Source organism: Mugil cephalus, chromosome 8, assembly GCF_022458985.1.
Source record: "Mugil cephalus isolate CIBA_MC_2020 chromosome 8, CIBA_Mcephalus_1.1, whole genome shotgun sequence".
NCBI lineage: Eukaryota > Metazoa > Chordata > Actinopteri > Mugiliformes > Mugilidae > Mugil > Mugil cephalus.
Window position 1 is genome coordinate 535,565 of NC_061777.1, and position 18,817 is coordinate 554,381.

General features: G+C 39.9%; 1 long non-coding RNA gene and 1 pseudogene across 1 annotated transcript; both read left to right on the forward strand.

The window, feature by feature from the left end:
• The first annotated feature begins 1,671 nt into the window (after window positions 1–1,671).
• Window positions 1,672–7,893, forward strand: LOC125012844. Its single transcript, XR_007113328.1, has 3 exons — window positions 1,672–1,780; window positions 7,152–7,196; window positions 7,831–7,893. It is a non-coding gene; the product is annotated as an uncharacterized LOC125012844 (long non-coding RNA).
• A 224-nt stretch (window positions 7,894–8,117) lies between these two features.
• LOC125012768 lies at window positions 8,118–17,862 on the forward strand (annotated as a pseudogene).
• Window positions 17,863–18,817: the final 955 nt, after the last annotated feature.

Here is an 18,817-nt window from a genome sequence, read left to right on the forward strand (position 1 = left end):
GACCTGTGTTAACTCTATTGTTCCAACAGAGACTGTCCACTGTTACCCAAACATCAAGCTGTGGGGTGACAAAGAGAGGCAAGATAGACAGGAAACTAAGAAACTCAACAAAATAAAACAGGAAACTCAAAACATGATCACAAAATAAAAGCCAGACACAGAACCATGACATAGAGGAGTGGAAGGCAGCGTGGAATGGGCCGATGAACTCAATATGTTCCTTAACAGATTTGATACCACAGCCCCTCCACCCCCATGAACACCACCATCAGCACCTCCTCCATCAACACCTCTATTGTTCTGGCCCTGACAACTCCTCCTCCAATATCTCCCCCTCCCCCTCCTTACAGCATCTCATCTTCCATTTGAAGACATTTTCTCACCTCTACCCTCATCTACCATGATCATCACTGACAATGTTAGAAGACATCCTAGTTCCTGTGCCGAAGTGGCCGCGGCCTTGGTGGCTCAAAAGACTACAGACCTGTGCCGCTGACCTCCCACATCATGAAGACCCTGGAGAGACTCATCTTGGAGAAGCTCCAGCCTGTGGTCAAGCCACATTTAGATAGTTCACCTCTCAGCCCCAACATGGAGTAATCTGCCTGCTCATCCACATCTATATATCCCCACCTGGAACACTGTAAGAGTCATGTGCTTTTTCATGTTCTTTGACTTCTCCAGTGCTTTCAACACCGTCCGTCCGGCTCTTCTGGGTAAGAAGATGATGGCGATGCAGGTGGATTCCCCCCTGGTGTCGTGGGTTGTTGACTACCTGACTGGCAGTAACAGTATGTGCGCCTGCAACGCTGTGTGTCAGACAGGCTGGTCAACAACACTGGGGCCCCCCAGGGTACTGTCCTCTCTGTCTTTCTCTTCACCTTTTACACCACGGACTTCAACCACTGCACAGAGACCTGTAATCAACAGAAGTTTTCTGGTGACTCTGCAGTGGTTGGATCCTTTAGAGGGTGACGATTTGTCACATGGTGTGAGCAGAACCATCTTCAGCTCAGTGTGACTAAGACAAAGAACCTGGTGGTGGACCTGAGGAGGACTAAGGTGAATGTCGTTGAGGATTATAAGTATCTGGGGGTTCACATTGATAATAGACTGGACTGGAGAAAGAACACTGACGCCCTGTACGGGAAGGACCAGAGTCGCCTCTATTTCCTGAGGCAGCTGAGGTCTTTTAACATCTGTAGGACTATGCTCAGGATGTTCTATGAGTCTGTGGGGGCCAGTGCTCTTCTATGCTGTTGTGTGCTGGGGCAGCAGGCTGAACAGACTGATCCTCAAGGCCAGTGATGTTGTGGGAGTGAAGCTGGACCCTCTAACAGTGGTGTCAGATGAGAGGATGCTTCACCAAGTGAAAGTCATCTTGGACAACGTGTCCTACCCACTCCATGACTCCAAGAGTTCATCAACTTGTATAACTCCTCACTCTGAGTGTCAGACACTAATCAGTTGGTTGGATGAATTCATTCTTGTACAATAACCCAGATTTTTACTGTGATTGTGCAATAGCTCATGTTCACTTTTTTGTCATACACATCTCTGCTGATGAAATGTTGATGGCTGACATTCCTGTTAAACCTTCAGATCTGTTTCTCCTCCCACATTCTCTTGACTTTTATTTCCTGTCTGATGTTGGACTGACTGAGTCTCAGCTCCATGAAGCCGGATCATCTCAGTGATGTAGACTGAACTGTCTCCAGGTGACTTGAGCTCTGAGGATAGAATCAGATGTGATCAGGTGTAAAGTGACCATCAGCTTCAGGTGAGTGTCTGATTCTACTAACATAGACTAACAGAGCTGGAAGCAGCTTTCTGTTCACTCTGACTTTAAACTAACTGACATGAACACACACTGTCTCTCTGGGTCTCCGTTTATTATATGCACATAAGTAAATCAGTCCATCACTCTAAATGTAATGAGATAAATGTGTCTAAATCTATGGTGAGTACAGTTTGTGTTTGGATCATTTTTCCTCCTCTACTTTAGACTGTAGTAGAACCAGAAAAACCAGAAATGAGTCACATGATCATCAGTGTGATTAGATGGAGGTGTCAGATTTCTGCCTCTGTGCTGCTGGAGCTATTTATCAGATCAAAATTATTATTTTAGTTTTGTGCAACAAACTATCAAGTTGCTCCCAGTGTGTGAATGTGTGAGTGAATGGGTGGATGTGTCTCTGACTGTAAAATCATGTTGAGTACCTTTGAGTAGGTAGAAATAGGTGCTATATAAAAGCAAGACCATTTACCATTTAGTGGAATTCCAGGTGTTACCTCCTTTGCTGCAGGTTGACCAGTCTACATCTTTTGAGACGAAGTCCAGTCAAACTTTAGACAAACATTTGTTCTTGGTTCACTTCCATCCATGCAGGTGGAAAACTCATCATGTGTAGCATCAGCACAGCAACAGAGAGCTAAGAGGGTGGGCCGCTTTATATATATATATATATATATTTGTCAATAAACGTTGGTAATACATGTCCAGTGGCACTGAAATCTGTGTTGCTTTTTGGTCTGAGCCATCCGTACCAATCCCTATACATCACTGCTGGCATGATTTAACAGTCATGAGACACTTGGGACCTGTCCAGGGTGGACCCCGGCTCTTGTACGATGGCAGCTTGGATAGGCTCCAGACACTTGGTTTACTTCCTCATAGTTCAGCTCTTCTTTTAACCGGCACTACATGTGATTGCTGAGCTGCTGAGAAATGCATTACTGGTTTTGTTGTGTCCTGTTCTGGGATTGAAATCTCACAACGTCCTTTGGAGCTAGAGCCATGACCCCTCAGTGTGTCCACCTGTCATTTTGCTCTGTAGATAAAAGGAAACTGAAAACATATCATCACATTACCCACAATGCTGTTTGCTGTTTCTGCCTCACCTCCTCTGGTAACGTTAAATGTTGATAGTTGACATTCCTGTGAAATCATCCTGAGATCTTTGTCACATAAGTAGGAGAGAGGAGGTTCTTCCCCACCTATTTATTCCTTGTGCTACACTGAAAAAAGGGGGGTCTAAAAACAAGATAAAAACATTAAATCTGAGTGTAAAGGTACTAAAAACAGTAAAGTAAAATTATTTTTCTGCATGGACAGATAATTTCACTTGACAAGATTTCTTAAATTAAGATTGTTAAATCTAGAAATAAGGAAGGTAAACACTTAAAATAAGAAATTAACTTTTAAAACAAGACAAATTATCTTGCACTTCTAAATAATTTTTTTTCTTTTGTTGGTAAGAACCAAATAATTTGCAGTGCACCTGCTGATGAAGATCGTCAGGCTGAATGGCTAGTACCTGGCTGCGTGTGGCCACCAGGCCTGAGTAGAAATGATCTGATCAGTGCAGGCATTCATTATCTCTGCAGTTTTTGTCCTGCTTGGATCTCACAGTCAGTACTGATTTTGCCAAATAAATGTGTGTTAAGTTATGCCATGTGTGGCCTTGTCCTGTTCCGTACCTAAGGAATGTGATACTGGAGATAAATAATCAGAATCATCTCTCAGTGTTGTAGACTGAACTGTGTCCAGTTGACTTGAGTTCTGAGGATAGAATCAGTTGTGATCTGGGGCCTGTTATGGACCAGAGTTATTGCTGTGAGTTTCCTTTCATAAACCTGTTTGTTCAGGCTGTAGTTGAACCAGAAGAACCTGTCGGACTAGAATGAATCACTTGAACATGATTGAATGTTGTTAGTGAGGCCTTTTCATAACATAAAAACATTTGGAAGTCCTTAAAATAGACAAATATTACAGAAAAATAAACTGATTTACTTTACTTGTGTGTGTGTGTTTTTTTTTTCAACTAAATGAATCATTTGTTAATATCAGTTAGGTGTTAAACTCAATGTGTCCTTGTGTCCAGTGAGTGCTATGAGATCCTTGTAACTAAATGTTTGTAACAGCTGATCAGTGTCTACAGCAGCTTGGAGGAATTTGATCCCAGAACAGAACCAGTTCAGTTCTGAGATGCTAATGAGTCAGTGCAGTTTGTAGTTGTACCAGATTTAACTGTTGTCATATTCAAAAGGCGTTTAAACACTGTCTTGAATCTCCCATGCCTCCTGCCATGTCATATGAATGTGAATTTTGAATTAAGCTTTACCTTACTTGGAGGGGGGCCCTTCTGGTAGAATGGTCAAAAATTCCCATCAACACAGTGGAAAGCCTTCCACTGGAGTTGACGCTGTTAGAGCTGCAAAGGCTGAAGATATCACATTAAACCTGTTGTTAACACTTCATCCACAGACTATCCCAGGTAGTGAGGTGGACCTGTAGGGCAACAATGTAATCAAACATTTAAGTTTAATTTTAAGTTCTCTTAGAGCCCTGCGATTGGGCTGGTGACCCCGCCTCTCGCCCATTGAGAGCTGGGATAGACTCCAGCAACCGCCGTGACCCTAGTGAGGATACAAGGTAGAAGAAGATGAGATGAGATCTATTCCCAGCTCATTGACAATGATTTCAGTCAAACCTATTATTTATTTAACATGATGATTATTTTTATTGAACACATAATGTAACACAGACGGCACAGCAGCTTGGTGGTGATAGTGAGAAGTAACTGAATGAAATGGAATGCAAACAGAATCTAATTTCCTAAATTAATGATTAATGGATTAGAATAAAATTTGTTTAGATTTACCACACACGACCTCAACGCTGATCAAAGTATGAAACGTGCCTACTTCTGCACACGTGGGACTCGGGTGATGCTGCTCCGAACAACTGCAGGGGATTGAAACCTTGAAAATATCTACAAAAATATCATAGCCTAATGTGTGACTGTCTTAATGGTTAAAACAAAGGAAAAATTCAGCTTTGAGAAAGTCATTTGTTGTGTCGAGAAAAAATCAAGAATAAAAGAATTTTAAATGCACCAATAGACAGGCTTGTAAAAATCTATGAATACTAAAGAAAGTGTGTGGAAAGACAAAATAACAACGAAGACAGGGACAAGGCTAGACAAAACAGATGCAAGACTATCACTATACCTTCAAAGCATTCTACTCAAAACTTTATACTTCGGAAGCACTTGGCGATGATACAGATATGCACAACTTTTTTAAGAATTTAAACGCCCCTGTTATCAACCCCACTCATAAATCAGAACTAGAACTACCTTTCAACTAAATTTTAAATGCGATTTCGGTGATGCAAAGGGACAAGGCCCCAGGCCCTGTTGGATATCCAGTTGAATTCTACAAAAAAATTTCAGCCAAGCTAGCTCCACTTATTCTAGAAATGTGTAATGATTTGTTGGGCTCTAGGGCCTTGCCACAAAAGCTAACTGAGGCTGGGGAAGGAGAGAACACAGTGTGGATCACATCGGCCCATCTCGTTGTTAAATAGCGACATTAAAATTTTAGCTAAGGCACTTTCCTGGCATTAGGAATGTGTTACAGATGAGGTGATCTCTCCTGATCTAACAGGTTTCATGAATGATTGTCACTCCTTCTATAACATCCGGAGCCTTCTCAATGTCGTATACTCTCCTGCATCCGGGGAGCTACCAGAAGTGGTTATCTCCCTGGATGCATTGAAGGCTTTTGACAGAGTGGAGTGGGCGTATTTATTTGAATGTCTGCAGGCCTTTGCTTCAGACCCACTTTCATTGCCTGCACTAAACTTCTATATCCCTCACAAAGGGCATCAGTGGTTACGAATGGGAAGCGATCTGAATTTTTTTCATTATCAAGAGGGACACGTCAGGGGTGCCCACTAAGTCCACTTTTGTTTGCATTTGTCATTGAGCCTCTGTCTATCATGTCTGTCATCATCCCCAGAATTAAACGGAATTCCTAGATGGGGGAGGGAACACAGAGTGGCTCCATATGCCGGTGACTTACTATTGTATGTGTCTGGCTCGGTGCGGTGTGTTTCCTACATAGTTCAGATGTTGCACAGATTTGGTATCTTTTCAGGATATAAGACTAATCTTATGAAAATTCAGTGCTTTCCAACGTAGCTCTTGTACTCCCACAAAGGGACCTGACATTTCTTCTATCTAAATCTAGCTTTAGATATTTAGGAATCAATATTGCACGAACTTTCTCTAAACTATACAAAGAAAATTTCACAACCTCAGTGATAAAAGGCGATTTACAGAACCGGAGGTCCATTAATCTCTCAGTGGCTGGAAAGACGAATTAAAATGAAAGCGTTACCCCAATTCCTTTATCTTTTTCAGTGTTTCCCCAGATGCAGTCCCTCCCCGACATCTCATAAATTCATGATTGCTAGATCCTGAGGGATGTTGCATGATGTCGCTCAGCAAACACAGCCTCCTCATTTATTCTCAAGCTTTTTTTTCAAACTAGCTACTACCACTTTATCTTTCTTTTTGTCATCGTTTAATTGTTCATACCTGTTGAATGATATCTTAACCTATCAATATCATAACTTTTATTTATTCATGTATTTTATTTCCTGAGATTGAGATGCACTGGATGTTGTAGGGTGGGATGGATAGGTGGAGGGGGTTATATTTTTATGTGTGCTGTGAAAAATCTAAAATATTTTGTAGAAACTGTCTACATATACCTTACTCTCAATATAAATATTGCAGAAGAAAAAAAAGATTTACAGAGGACCGCTTCTTTTTCAGCCTCTAAGAACATTAAAGATGTACACGATATACTCGCCTGCTTCTCACTATGGTCAAACCAGAGTTACAATGAAACAAATAAAATCAAACATTTTCAATTAAATGTCATGTCAGCATGAAAACACCTCATAGACGTTCCTCAGTACTAACTAATTCCATAACTAATAGTAGGCTACACTAACTAAGAATACAAAGGAGAAGGAGAGGTAGATTATATTTGATGAATAAGGGCGCTATGAGGACCAGTCTTTCTTTGCAGAATATCAACGTATTAAAAACCCCACTATAACAGCGTTACTCGATAGAATTACATTCCAAAGGCATTTCTGCTAGTAGCCTCTGGATAGCAGTATGGTTCCATGGTAAGACAAGATAACTTTATGATACTTTATTGACCCTCACTGGGGAAATGCTGCAGCACCTTTGTGCTAACTTTGTTACTCTACAGGACCAGCTCTGCCATCACAGGTTGTTGATGCAGTTGTGTTGAATTCATCATTGATTCAGTTTCTCTTTGTATTTTAGAACCGGAAGTTGCGGTCTATTCAATGATGGACTGGTCATCTCTCAGTAAGTGACTGTTGTCTTCTGCAGTTGTTCTCATCCACTCTCTCAGTATTAAATACACCGCGATTCAGTTCCACCTCAAACCGGTTGATAACAATTGATTGATGTCTGCTGACTCTAATTTTTATATTAGATTCTGCTGCAGTGGTTCATTTAAATTTCTATGTTTTCGCAAATTAGCAATAATCAAAGCCAGTTTATTTTTCTTTCTATGTTTAAAAGAAAGTTTCACTTGATGAGTGACAGATTCTCTTCATTCCACCCTGAGTCTCCTTATATCACTGTTAGTTTGTGATCAAGCTGAGCAGAAATGAAAGTGTCTGACAACACTACATTTTTGAGGTCATTAACATATCTGCGCAGAGTCTGAGACTTAAGATGTTGACACAGATGAAGTCAATCAGTTATTGAGCTGCTTGTGGATACAAACAACCACAGGATGTTTAGTTCTGACTGCCACACTGATGACACACTTCACACCAACCAGTCAATCAACCAATCAACCAATCAATCAATCAATCAATCAATCAATCAACCAATCAATCAATCAATCAATCAACCAATCAATCAATCAATCAATCAATCAATCAATCAATCAATCAATCAATCAATCAATCAACTTTCTGTTTCTCTACAGGGCGACATCTAACAACAACAACATAATTTTTCAGTAAGTTAAAGTGAAGTATCTCATCAATCTTCTATGAACATGTAGAAGTTTGTAGACAATAAGTCACATTTTGTTGAAATGTTTCCAAGTTGACTGGTGAGTTAGAAAGTTTCACTTGACAATGACTGACAGATTCCCTTCAGTCCACCTTAAATCCTCACTGACGTCATCACAGGTTGTTGATGCAGTTGTGTTGAATTCATCAGCGATTCAGTTTCTCTTTGTATTTTATAAAACTTTTCTAGGAGATGAACTAGAATCTGCAGTCTATTCAATGATGGACTGGTCATCTCTCAGTAAGTGACTGTTGTCTTCTCCAGTTGTCCTCATCCACTCTCAGTATTAAATGAATCAGGGTTCAGCTCCACCTTAAACAAGTTGATGATTGATGTCTGCTAACTCAGTTTTTTTCTATTAAATTCTGCTGCAGTGATTCATTTGATTTTCCTTGTTTTCACAACAATAAAAAATGCTTTAGATTATTGGTTTCGATAAATGCTATTGTTCCTTTTTTATATTTAAAAAAGGTTTCTCTTGATAATGTTAAGTGACAGATTCTCTTCATTCCACCCTGAATCTTCTTAATATCAGTGTTAATTTGTGATCAATCAATCAATCAATCAATCAATCAATCAATCAATCAATCAATCAATCAATCAGTCAATCAGTCAATCAATCAATCAATCAATCAATCAATCAATCAATCAGTTAGAAAGTTTCACTTGATAATAACTGACAGATTCTCTCTCTTCAGTCCACCTTAAATCCTTCTTTACTGGTTGTTGTCTCTTTGTTTTCTGTATTTGTATTTTTTATTTATTTATTTATTTATTTTGTTCTAGGGTCTGCCTTTTATGAGATACTTTTCAGTAAGTGACTGTCGTCTTCCCCAGTTGTTCTCCACTCTCTCAGTATTAAATGAATCAGGGTTCAGCTCCACCTTAAACAGGTTGATGATGAATAATTGACAGCTGACTCTGACAGCTGATTGTTATAGTAAATTCTGCTGCAGTGATTCATTCAAAATGAGAATAAGCAAATTTATTTTTTGTTCAGTGTTTAAAAGAAACAATGATGATAATGATGAGTGACAGATTCTTTTCAGCTCGCTTTAAATCCTAAGTGACTTCTTTCCTCCTCATTAATCTCCTTATGTCAGTGCTACTTTGTGATTAAGCTGAGGCAAATGAAAGTGTCTAACATGCTCAAGGTCAGTAATTTACAGTGGTGGGAAAAAAAAACGTTTTTGTAAAGCCCATGCATTTGTGAAATATTGCATTAAGAATCACTCTTAGGTCTTCAAGTGATATTTCTTTTAGTACAGTCACAGACAAAATACTAAACAAATCCTAAAACAGCCATTAAAAACTTAAAATTGATTGGTTCAACACACACAAAAATAAAAGATATTTTCAGTATTGGGTCATTTTGGTTCCAGTGATCCACTAATGAAGTCCGTGCTTTTTATTAAAATACAGATTTTCTGCTGCCGTGCTTTGTGTTTATATAAAGCCAGAACATTTGAAAGTTCTTCAGAGATCAAAAAATAAATAAATCCTACAATAGATGAACCTAACGCAGGAAACACCTGAAGATACAGGTTCTCAGTCAGGAAGGTCCAGCTGCCTCCAGATCACCAGGACATGCAGATGTAGTCCTTCATCAGTGGGATCTACTCTGTAGAAACACAGGCGAACCAGCTGGAAGACAAACCAAGATCTGGACGTCCAACAAATGAGCTCATCCTGATCCACATGTGCAGAGAAAACATCCCAATGACATCACAGGAGCTCCAGCAGCAGTGGTCAAACCAAACTGGTGTCCAGTGTTCCAGCCTCACTGTACGTGGTGGACTTTTAGATTATGGCTTAAGGTCCTACAAGGCTGTGAAGAAGCCCCTGACCAATGAGAGACAGAGATTAGCCCCAAGAACACAAGAACTGGACAGTCAGGACCTGGAAGAAGATTCTGTGGTCAGATGAGTCCAGTTTCCAGCTTTATCTTCCTCCTGCTAATGTGAGGCTATGCAGAAGGCCAGGCCAAGCATCATCTCCAGCATGGACAGTAACTACTGTCAGACATGGTGGAGGCAGCATCATGCTTTGATGCATGAGTGCTGCTGGTGTTGCTAATCTCACTGTCTGTCATCACACATTCAGCTCGTTCTCCAAACCCACATGGTCCCTTCTGCACATGCTCTGTTGCGTCCAGGTCCAAACTGGATGTTTCTACCAGATAAAGCCCCTTGACTCACATCCAGGACCAGCAGAACCTGGCTGCAGGAGCACAGGATCTAGAACTAGTAGAACCTGGCTGCAGGAGCACAGGATCCAGGTCTTAGAGTGGCCCCTCAATCCCTGGATATGAGCCCCATTGTAAATCTGTGGTGGATTATCAAAAGTCTCTTTCAAAGAGCAAACCAACAAATTTAGAAGAATTATTTAGAAGGATTAATTCAAGAAGAATGGGACAGGATTAGCCCTGAACAGTGTGAAAGGACAATGTTGAGAAGTGACATATTGTAACTGTAAAGACTTTGTTTTTTCCACCACAGTATCTATACAAGTCTGAGATGTTGACACAGATGAAGTCAATCAGTTATTGAGCTGCTTGTGGACACCAACAATCACAGGATGTTTAGTTCTGACTATCACACTGATGACACACTTTACACCAACCAGTCAATCAATGTTTCAACTTTCTGTTTATCTACAGGACGACATTTAACAACAACAACACCACCTCCCAGTAAGTTAAAGTAAAGTGTCTCAAGTCTTAAGACAATAAGTCACATTTTGTTGAAATGTTTCCGGTTGACTGGTGAGTTAGAAAGTTTTACTTGACAATGACGGACAGATTCTCTTCAGTCCACCTGAAATCCTCACTGACTTCATCACAGGTTGTTTATGCAGTTGTGTTGAATCCATCATTGATTCAGTTTCTCTTTGTTTTCTGTATTTTTTTGTTCTAGATCCTGTCTTTTATAGTGCATCTTTCAGTAAGTGACTGTTGTATTCTCCACTTGTTCTCATCCATGCTCTCAATATTAAAGGAATCAGGATTCAGCTCCACCTTAAACAGACCAACCATTTAAAGAGTCTCCATGTGGATGTTTTCTTCATGTGTTCTGACTCTAACTGTTCCTGCAGCCAGTTCTAGAACTGATAATCAGATTGTGGAGAATCACAACTCTGTCCTGAAGAGAGACACTTGCTCTTCTCTTTCTTTGTCTTGTTGTTTTATGAGACATGAGGACAGACATTGTGTAGAGAGCGTCCTCTAGTGGTAACTTTGTGTCCAGGTGCTTCTCCTGACTCTCTGTCTCCACCTGCAGTCTGCCTCAGTCCACACAGACTATCACAGGTAGTGAGGTGGAGCTGCTAGATGTTGACACAGATGAAGTCAATCAGTTACTGAGCTGCTTGTGGACACCAACAATCACAGGATGTTTAGTTCTGACTATCACACCGATGACACACTTCACACCAACCAGTCAATCAATGTTTCAACTTTCTGTTTCTCTACAGGACGACGTCGACAACCATCACGTCTCAGTAAGTTAAAGTAAAGTGTCTCATCAATCTTCTATGAACATGTAGAATTCCAGCAGTTTGTAGAAAATAAGTCACATTTTGTTGAAATGTTTCCACGTTAACTGGTGAGTTAGAAAGTTTCACTTGATAATGACGGACAGATTCTCTTCAGTCCACCTTAAATCCTCACTGACTTCGTCACAGGTCGTTTATGCAGTTATGTTGAATTCATCATTGATTCAGTTTCTCTTTGTTTTCTTTATTTTTCATTCTAGGTGTTGTCTTTTATAGTATATCTCTCAGTAAGTGAATGTTTTCTTCTCCAGTTGTTCTCATCCACTCTCTCAATATATTAAATGAATCAGGGTTCAGCTCCACCTTAAACAACAGGTTGATGCCAATTGATTGAGTCAGTGTAGTTGTCTTTTTTCCATATATATATACTGTTGTATAAAGTATTTAATGTGTTAGATCAGTGGTTTTAAACACAATCAGAGAGGGGCTAAAATTAACAACAAAGAATATTTATTATATTTATTATATAATACAATACAATACACAAGACACTGTCAGATTAACAGTCCCCAGTATGGTTTCCTAACACTACCTGTATATTTTATGAAGTCATTATTGTCACTAATATGAATTGATGCCACAATAAAACATGATGGTTTCTATACAGTGGAGAGCAGAGCTAACCATGGGGCTGAGTTAGTGTAAATATAATGTGTGAAGTGTACACTTAACTCATCAGTTGGCAGCCGCTTTGAGAGCAGAGACTCACAGAAGATTGAGTTCTATGACAACATGAACACCAAAACTACCAAAAGAAAAAGGAGACTATCTTCTTTCATTCAAAAAAAGTGTGTTTCTACCTTTTTTCCATTCTCTTTAGTTATCGTAAGTAGAACATTGGTTGGTTTCACCAAAGCACCCATTTGTGACAAAAAAATGGAGAAGCTTGGCTTTTTGTGCAAAGAAATATGTCAAGCAGTTTGTTTGCTTTAGTGACACCTCAAACATCTGAACAGTTGTTCCCTTCTATAAAATAACACAAACAACACAGAGAAAAGCTTTTGATGGAAAAATAATTTATTCACTAATGTACACTTTATGTACAGTTTTTACATTTGATTGCCAAAGGCTTATTAACAAGGTGCCCGTTGCCTTTGATTGTCTCCATGGTCTCTGCTGTCTTAACTAATGATCAAGGCAGCTTTAGCTTTAGCTTTTTCCTACTCCTTTATTTGAACATGAACACAATTTTAGATTTCATTTTTATTCATTGTGTGTTCATGTATGTATGTTTAAAGATACAGCAGATGCGCTGGGACACATCATCAGTGATGTAACCTGGGGTCAGTGGGTATTTCGAGTCTTTCAAACATCAGACATTGTCGCCCAGGTGACCTGACCGGAGCTGATGAGACCCGGCCTGAGTCCCAGCAGCGTTTTCCCACAGATCTCCCTGTTTATCCTTTGCCACCTGCCACTGCCACAATTTATTTGTAATATAAGTGGAACTCATAGTGTAGTTTACATATTGTTTGAATTATAATGGAAGTTGTGTAATGTCATACTGAGCAGGTGTGTGGGGGGACACAACCTCACGTGGGCTAGCCCTGACAGAGCTGTTCACTTGTCTGTGGAGCTGAAATGGCTGTTTGGCTGTGGTATATTGTGTGGTGTTTTTGTATATTTATTTCTGTATTGGCTATGGAACATTCACACCATGAGCCATGCATTGTGTTTTTATGGTTGTCACATATTAGAGTATTTGATGTAGGGAGATCTTGAACAATGCCATGATGGTGCTATTGATAGGATAATATATGTCGTCATATTAGCATTGTTTGTGTGATTGCATTGTTCAGCTGAAATTTTGTCGTAACCTGTTTGTTGTCGGGTGCTGTGGTCTCCTCTCTCTCATTTGCTATTGTTTTTGTTGTGAGGATATTGATTATAGTATTTCTAGATTGCATTGTAAGATTTTCCTGCATGTCCCCACCAGAATTTCTGAACCAAAATTGCCACTGCTCCTCTCATATGCCACCTATGTGTCCCTGATGCCTTTCTTCACATCTGCTCCTTGTACCCTGACCAGAGTACAGAGTCATGCTTTCTCAGTAGTCTTCCATTGTTTCTGAACGATCTGATGTGTCTCTTGACAAGACCAGTGTCCACACAGTGCTTGACGTACCCCAGAACAGTCTCTCTGTGTTACCCATATTAGTGTTGTTTGAATAAATCCAAGTGAGTCCTGTCAAAACAGTCTTGGAGTTGGGAAATGGCATTTTCTGGCCAGTTTGTGATGGCCCTAGTGCATGGTCTTGTTTTCCTCCTTAGTGTATGCTGGAACCAGAGGATGTGACAAATGATCTGATTGACCAAGATGAGGGAGAGGAACAGATTTGTAGTCATCCTTCATGTTTGAATACACTCGGTCTAAGATATTGTTACCTATGGTTGCAGACTGCTTGTTGTAGAAAGCTCGGCAGTGCAGTTCTTGAACATGCCTGGTTAAAGTGACATTCCATTCTTAATTCCATGGGTTTTAATATGACACCAACACCGAGCTTTAAGTCCTCTGGAAAGGCTTTCCACAGATTTAGGAGTGTGTTGATGGAGGAGAAGGCCTGCCTCGTAGTCTTCGTCTAATTCATCCCAAAGGTGTTCTATGGGGTTGAAGTCAGGACTCTGTGCATGTAAGTCCAGGTCTTCCTCACCAAACTCCCTCATCCAGGTCTTTTTGCTCTGGTGCTCAGTCATGGTGGATCAGGAAGGGGGTCATCTCCAAACTGGGAGCATGGAATTGTCTAAAATCACTTGGTCTGCTGAAGCATTCAGAGTTAATATTCCTTTACTCCTCTTTGGAACCATCTGTCTTCTCTGGCTCAGATTTGGATTTTGCTATTTTCAAAGGAGTGCCCTTTGTCCTTCAGGTGTAATGAGGTGGTTCTCCTATTATTTGAGCCAGCTCGTTGTGAAACAGAAACAAATCAAGGGTGGAAGAGAAGTGGAAACATTTATTGTTTATCTATTAGTTACGCTTGACTAAGTCCAGTCCAGTCACATGTCCTATTCACCTGGGTGGGTGAGACTGACAGACCTCTGCTCCAACATTTAGGAGATTCATATTGTTACTGTCTCCTTGTTAGTTGCTAGTGGTAGCTGATGGCTAGACTGCAGGTTGGCAAAGCACATCTCATCCTGTGTAATAAACACTGCTGCGATCAACACTTGAACGAATGAATAACATATTCATTTACTGACTTTATGAGTGATTCTATGTCTCTGTCTTTACAGTCACAGTTGAACGGCCTCTAAAGCGCAGAAACAGCTATGACTTTCTGCCACCACACAGTGAGTTTAACTGAGTCTGAACTTTTCTGTTGTTAATAAACATCTGATCATATCACACTGAAAACACTGATGCTGGATCTACATTAGTTCATAGATGCTCATCCTGATCCTGTGTTAGTGGACAATGTTGAGATCCACTTTACAGTTCAGGTGGTGAACGTTACAGGATTTAAATAAGCAGTTAATCCTCCTAAAGAAACTATATACACACATTAAAACATAAAACTGAAGCTGCATGTGATAAGTTGATCACTAATAGATCCTCTCCGATGTTGACAGAAAAAATCTAGTTGTTCTTTCTCTTTTTTCAGTGTCTGAGCTGAGGGTTGTTCTTATAGCTGCTCTGAGAGGAGTTCAGTGGGGAACTTCATCCTGGGAGAGAACGAGTTCAACACTGAGGAAGAACCAGAACGTTGTCTAAGAGTCAAAGGATTGATTAAAGACAAAGAAATAGTTCTCGTCAACACCCCAGATCTGCTCCATCCCAACTTCTCTGAAGATGAACTCAGAGAACATGTAGGAACCTTTGTGAGACTCTCTGCTCCTGGACCTCATGTGTTGCTGCTGGTTCTACAGCCTGAAGTCTTCACTGAGGAACACAGACAGAGACTCTGCAGAGTCCTGGAACTCTTCAGTGATCAGTCATTTCATCATTCACTGGTTCTGATATCATCACCCAGAGAGGAGAGATCAGTAGAAAACTACAAGAACCATCCTCCATTAAAAGAACTGATCAGAAAATGTAGATACAGACACTTGAAGATGAGGGATATTGATCATTCAGAGCTGTTAACACGCTTGGGTCAAATAGTGAAGGAGAACAATGGAGAACATCTGCGGCATGGTGGATTTGAAGAGGAGGATCCTGGTTTAATCATGAGAGGAAACAACCGTCCGTCTTTAAACCTGGTTCTGTGTGGGAGGAGAGTAGCAGAGAAGACTTCAGCAGTCAAGGCCATTTTAGGTCAGACAGAGCTTCATTCAGCCTCCAACTCATCAGAGTGTGTTCAGAATCAGGGAGAGGTGTGTGGACGTTGGGTTTCCCTGGTGGAGCTGCCTGCCTTGGATGGAAAACCTCAGGAGGCAGTGATGAAGGAATCATTGAGGTGTATCTCCCTCTGTGATCCTGAGGGCGTCCATGCCTTCATCCTGGTCCTACCTGTGGATCCCCTCACTGATGAAGACAAGGGAGAGTTAGAGATCATCCAGAACACATTCAGCTCTCGAGTCAATGACTTCACCATCATTCTGTTCACTGTGGAGTCAGATCCAACTCATCCAGCTGTTGTTGACTTTGTAGAAAGAGACAGAGACATCCAGGAGATCTGTCAACGTTTTGGAGGAAGATCTTTTGTTCTCAACATCAAGAACAAACAGCAGATCCCACAACTGTTGGAGAGAGTTGAACAGATGAGAGTTCAAGGATCCAAATGTTTCACTAAAGACATTTCACCAAGGCTCAGATGGAGATGGTGGCAAAGCTTAAAGATGAAGTGAACAGTTTAAAGCATAAAAGTGAGAAGGGAACCAGTGATCAATGTCAGAGCAGAGAGCCTCTCAGGATGGTGCTGATTGGGAAGACTGGTAATGGAAAGAGTGCAACTGCAAACACCATTCTAGGTGAAGAACATTTTAAATCTACAACAAGCTCCAAGTCAGTGACAAAGTTTTGCCTGAAAGCAGCAGGAGAGGTTGATGGTCAGCCTGTCATTCTGGTCGATACTCCTGGTTTATTTGATACAGCTCTGTCCAACGATGACGTTCAAGAGGAGCTTGTGAAATGCATCAGTTTGTTGTCTCCTGGACCTCATGTGATCTTACTGGTGCTGCAGATCGGTCGCTTCACACGGGATGAAAAAGAGACTGTGGAGCTGATCAAGAAATACTTTGGAAAGAAATCAGGAGATCACATCATCATTATATTCACCAGAGGAGACGATCTCAGTCAGTCAATTGAAACTTACATAGAAAACAGTGAAGAGAGTTTACAAAAACTGATAAATGACTGTGGAGGGAGATATCAGGTGTTCAAGAATAAGGAAAAGAAAAACCTCACACAAGTCAGAAAGTTGATCACTAAGATTAATGAGATGGTGAAGAAAAATGGAGGCAGCTGCTACACCAGCGAGATGTTCCAATAGGCTGAAGCAGCCATTCAGAAGGAGGTGGAGAAGATCCTGAAGGAGAAGGAAGAAGAGATGAAGAGGAAGGAGGAGGAGCTTCAAAGAAGACATGAGGAGAAAATAGAAGAAATGAAAAGAAGAATTGAGAAAGAGAGAGAAGAAATTGAAAAAGAGAGAAAACAGAGAGAGAGACAAATTAAAGACATGGAGGAGAATATTAAAAAGGAGCGTGAAGAGAGGAAGAAAGAACAGGAAATGAGAGAAGAAGAAGAGAGAGAAAGAAAAACTCAGGAAGAACTTCAGCAACAGGAGTGGGAAGAAGAACGAGAAGCTCTGGAGAAACAAATCAAGTCAGAATCAGATGAGAAGGAAACGATTGACAGAAAACTGGAGGAGAGCAGAAAGGAGATGAAGAAAAACGACAGATCTGGGAAAAGGAACGAAAAGAATGGTGGGAGAAAAGATGTAGAGAAAATGACCAGAGGTGTAAGGAGGAGAAAGAAAAACATAAAAAGCTCCAAAAAGAGTATGAAGAGAAACGAGAACAATATGAACTCAAAAGGAAACAAGAAGATCAAAAGAGAAGAGCAGAGGAAGAAAAGGAGAGGAAGAAATTAGAGGACAACTACAAGAGAAAAATGGAGGACATGAAGAAGAAATACGAAGAAGAGGTCAGAAAACAAGCTGAACAATTCAACGAGTTCAAAGAGAAATACATTAACAACTTTGAAGCTCTGATGAAAAAACACAACGAGGAAATCAAAGCTCTGAGACAACGGCATGAAGAAGAAATGAAAGAGAAACAGGAGAAACGCAGCAAAGAGGACAAGCACTCGATTAAAAAACAAAATCAGCTAAAACAAGAACTGGATCAACTAAAAGAAAAACATGAACAAGAATCAAAGACTTGCCATGATTTGAACATTGTTAAAATCAAACCTGAATGCACAATCTGCTGATGATCTGGAACTCTTCATATTACTCATATAACTTCATATTATTCACTGATTTAAAGTCCTTAAAACACATTTTTTAAGGACTTTAGCAACTCATGATGTAATAAAAGTTCATAATGTAATAAAATCATGAGCGGGTAACAGAATAACAGATTTGTGCATAATGTAATAACAGCTCATAATGTAATAACTGTTCATAATATAATAACAGTTCATAATGTAATAACTGTTCATAATGTAATAACTGTTCATGATGTAGTAACAGCTTGTGATGTAGTAACAGTCTAATAATGACTCATATTGTGAGAAAAGTGTTGCGTTGTCATCTTTTTTACCTGTGTCATTCCTGCAGCGGTGGAAGGAAATGCTGTCCTCTTTCTTACCTCTGCCCCCAGTACACATACGTAACAAAGTGTTTTCTGTTTTATATGATTTCGCTAAATTCTTGCAGTATTTGTTTCCTTTGTCAGTTTGATAACTGAGTTATTGTTGGTGTGTATTAAATGTTTTTATGTTTAAATGATTTTGAAAACAATCAAACAAGATGTTACTTAATGAACTTCACTGCTTTTAATACTTAAAGGAGATAAATGAAAATATAACGTGGAGACGAATAAATCATCAGTAACAGAACTAACCATGGTTTATGTATTTATTGACTCCTTTTTCAGCCATGCAGATTTATTTACTTGTTTCTGTGACAAACTCATTTCTAAAACCTACAAGCTGGAAAAAGACTCTTAGTGAGTTAAAAAAAAGACATTTTACTGAATACAAATTCATGTTTTACAAGTCTGATCAAACGGTTTCCTTTATTATATGCAGTCATTTGTTTCTTATTCTTATTTTTAGGTCTCACAAGTAAAACTATATTATGATGGGATATATTATAATATTTTAAATGTGATGTCAACATTTAAATGTTGTTGGGAAGTTTAACCTTTAAGAAGTATCAGAAAAAAATAGTTAAAAGTGCAAT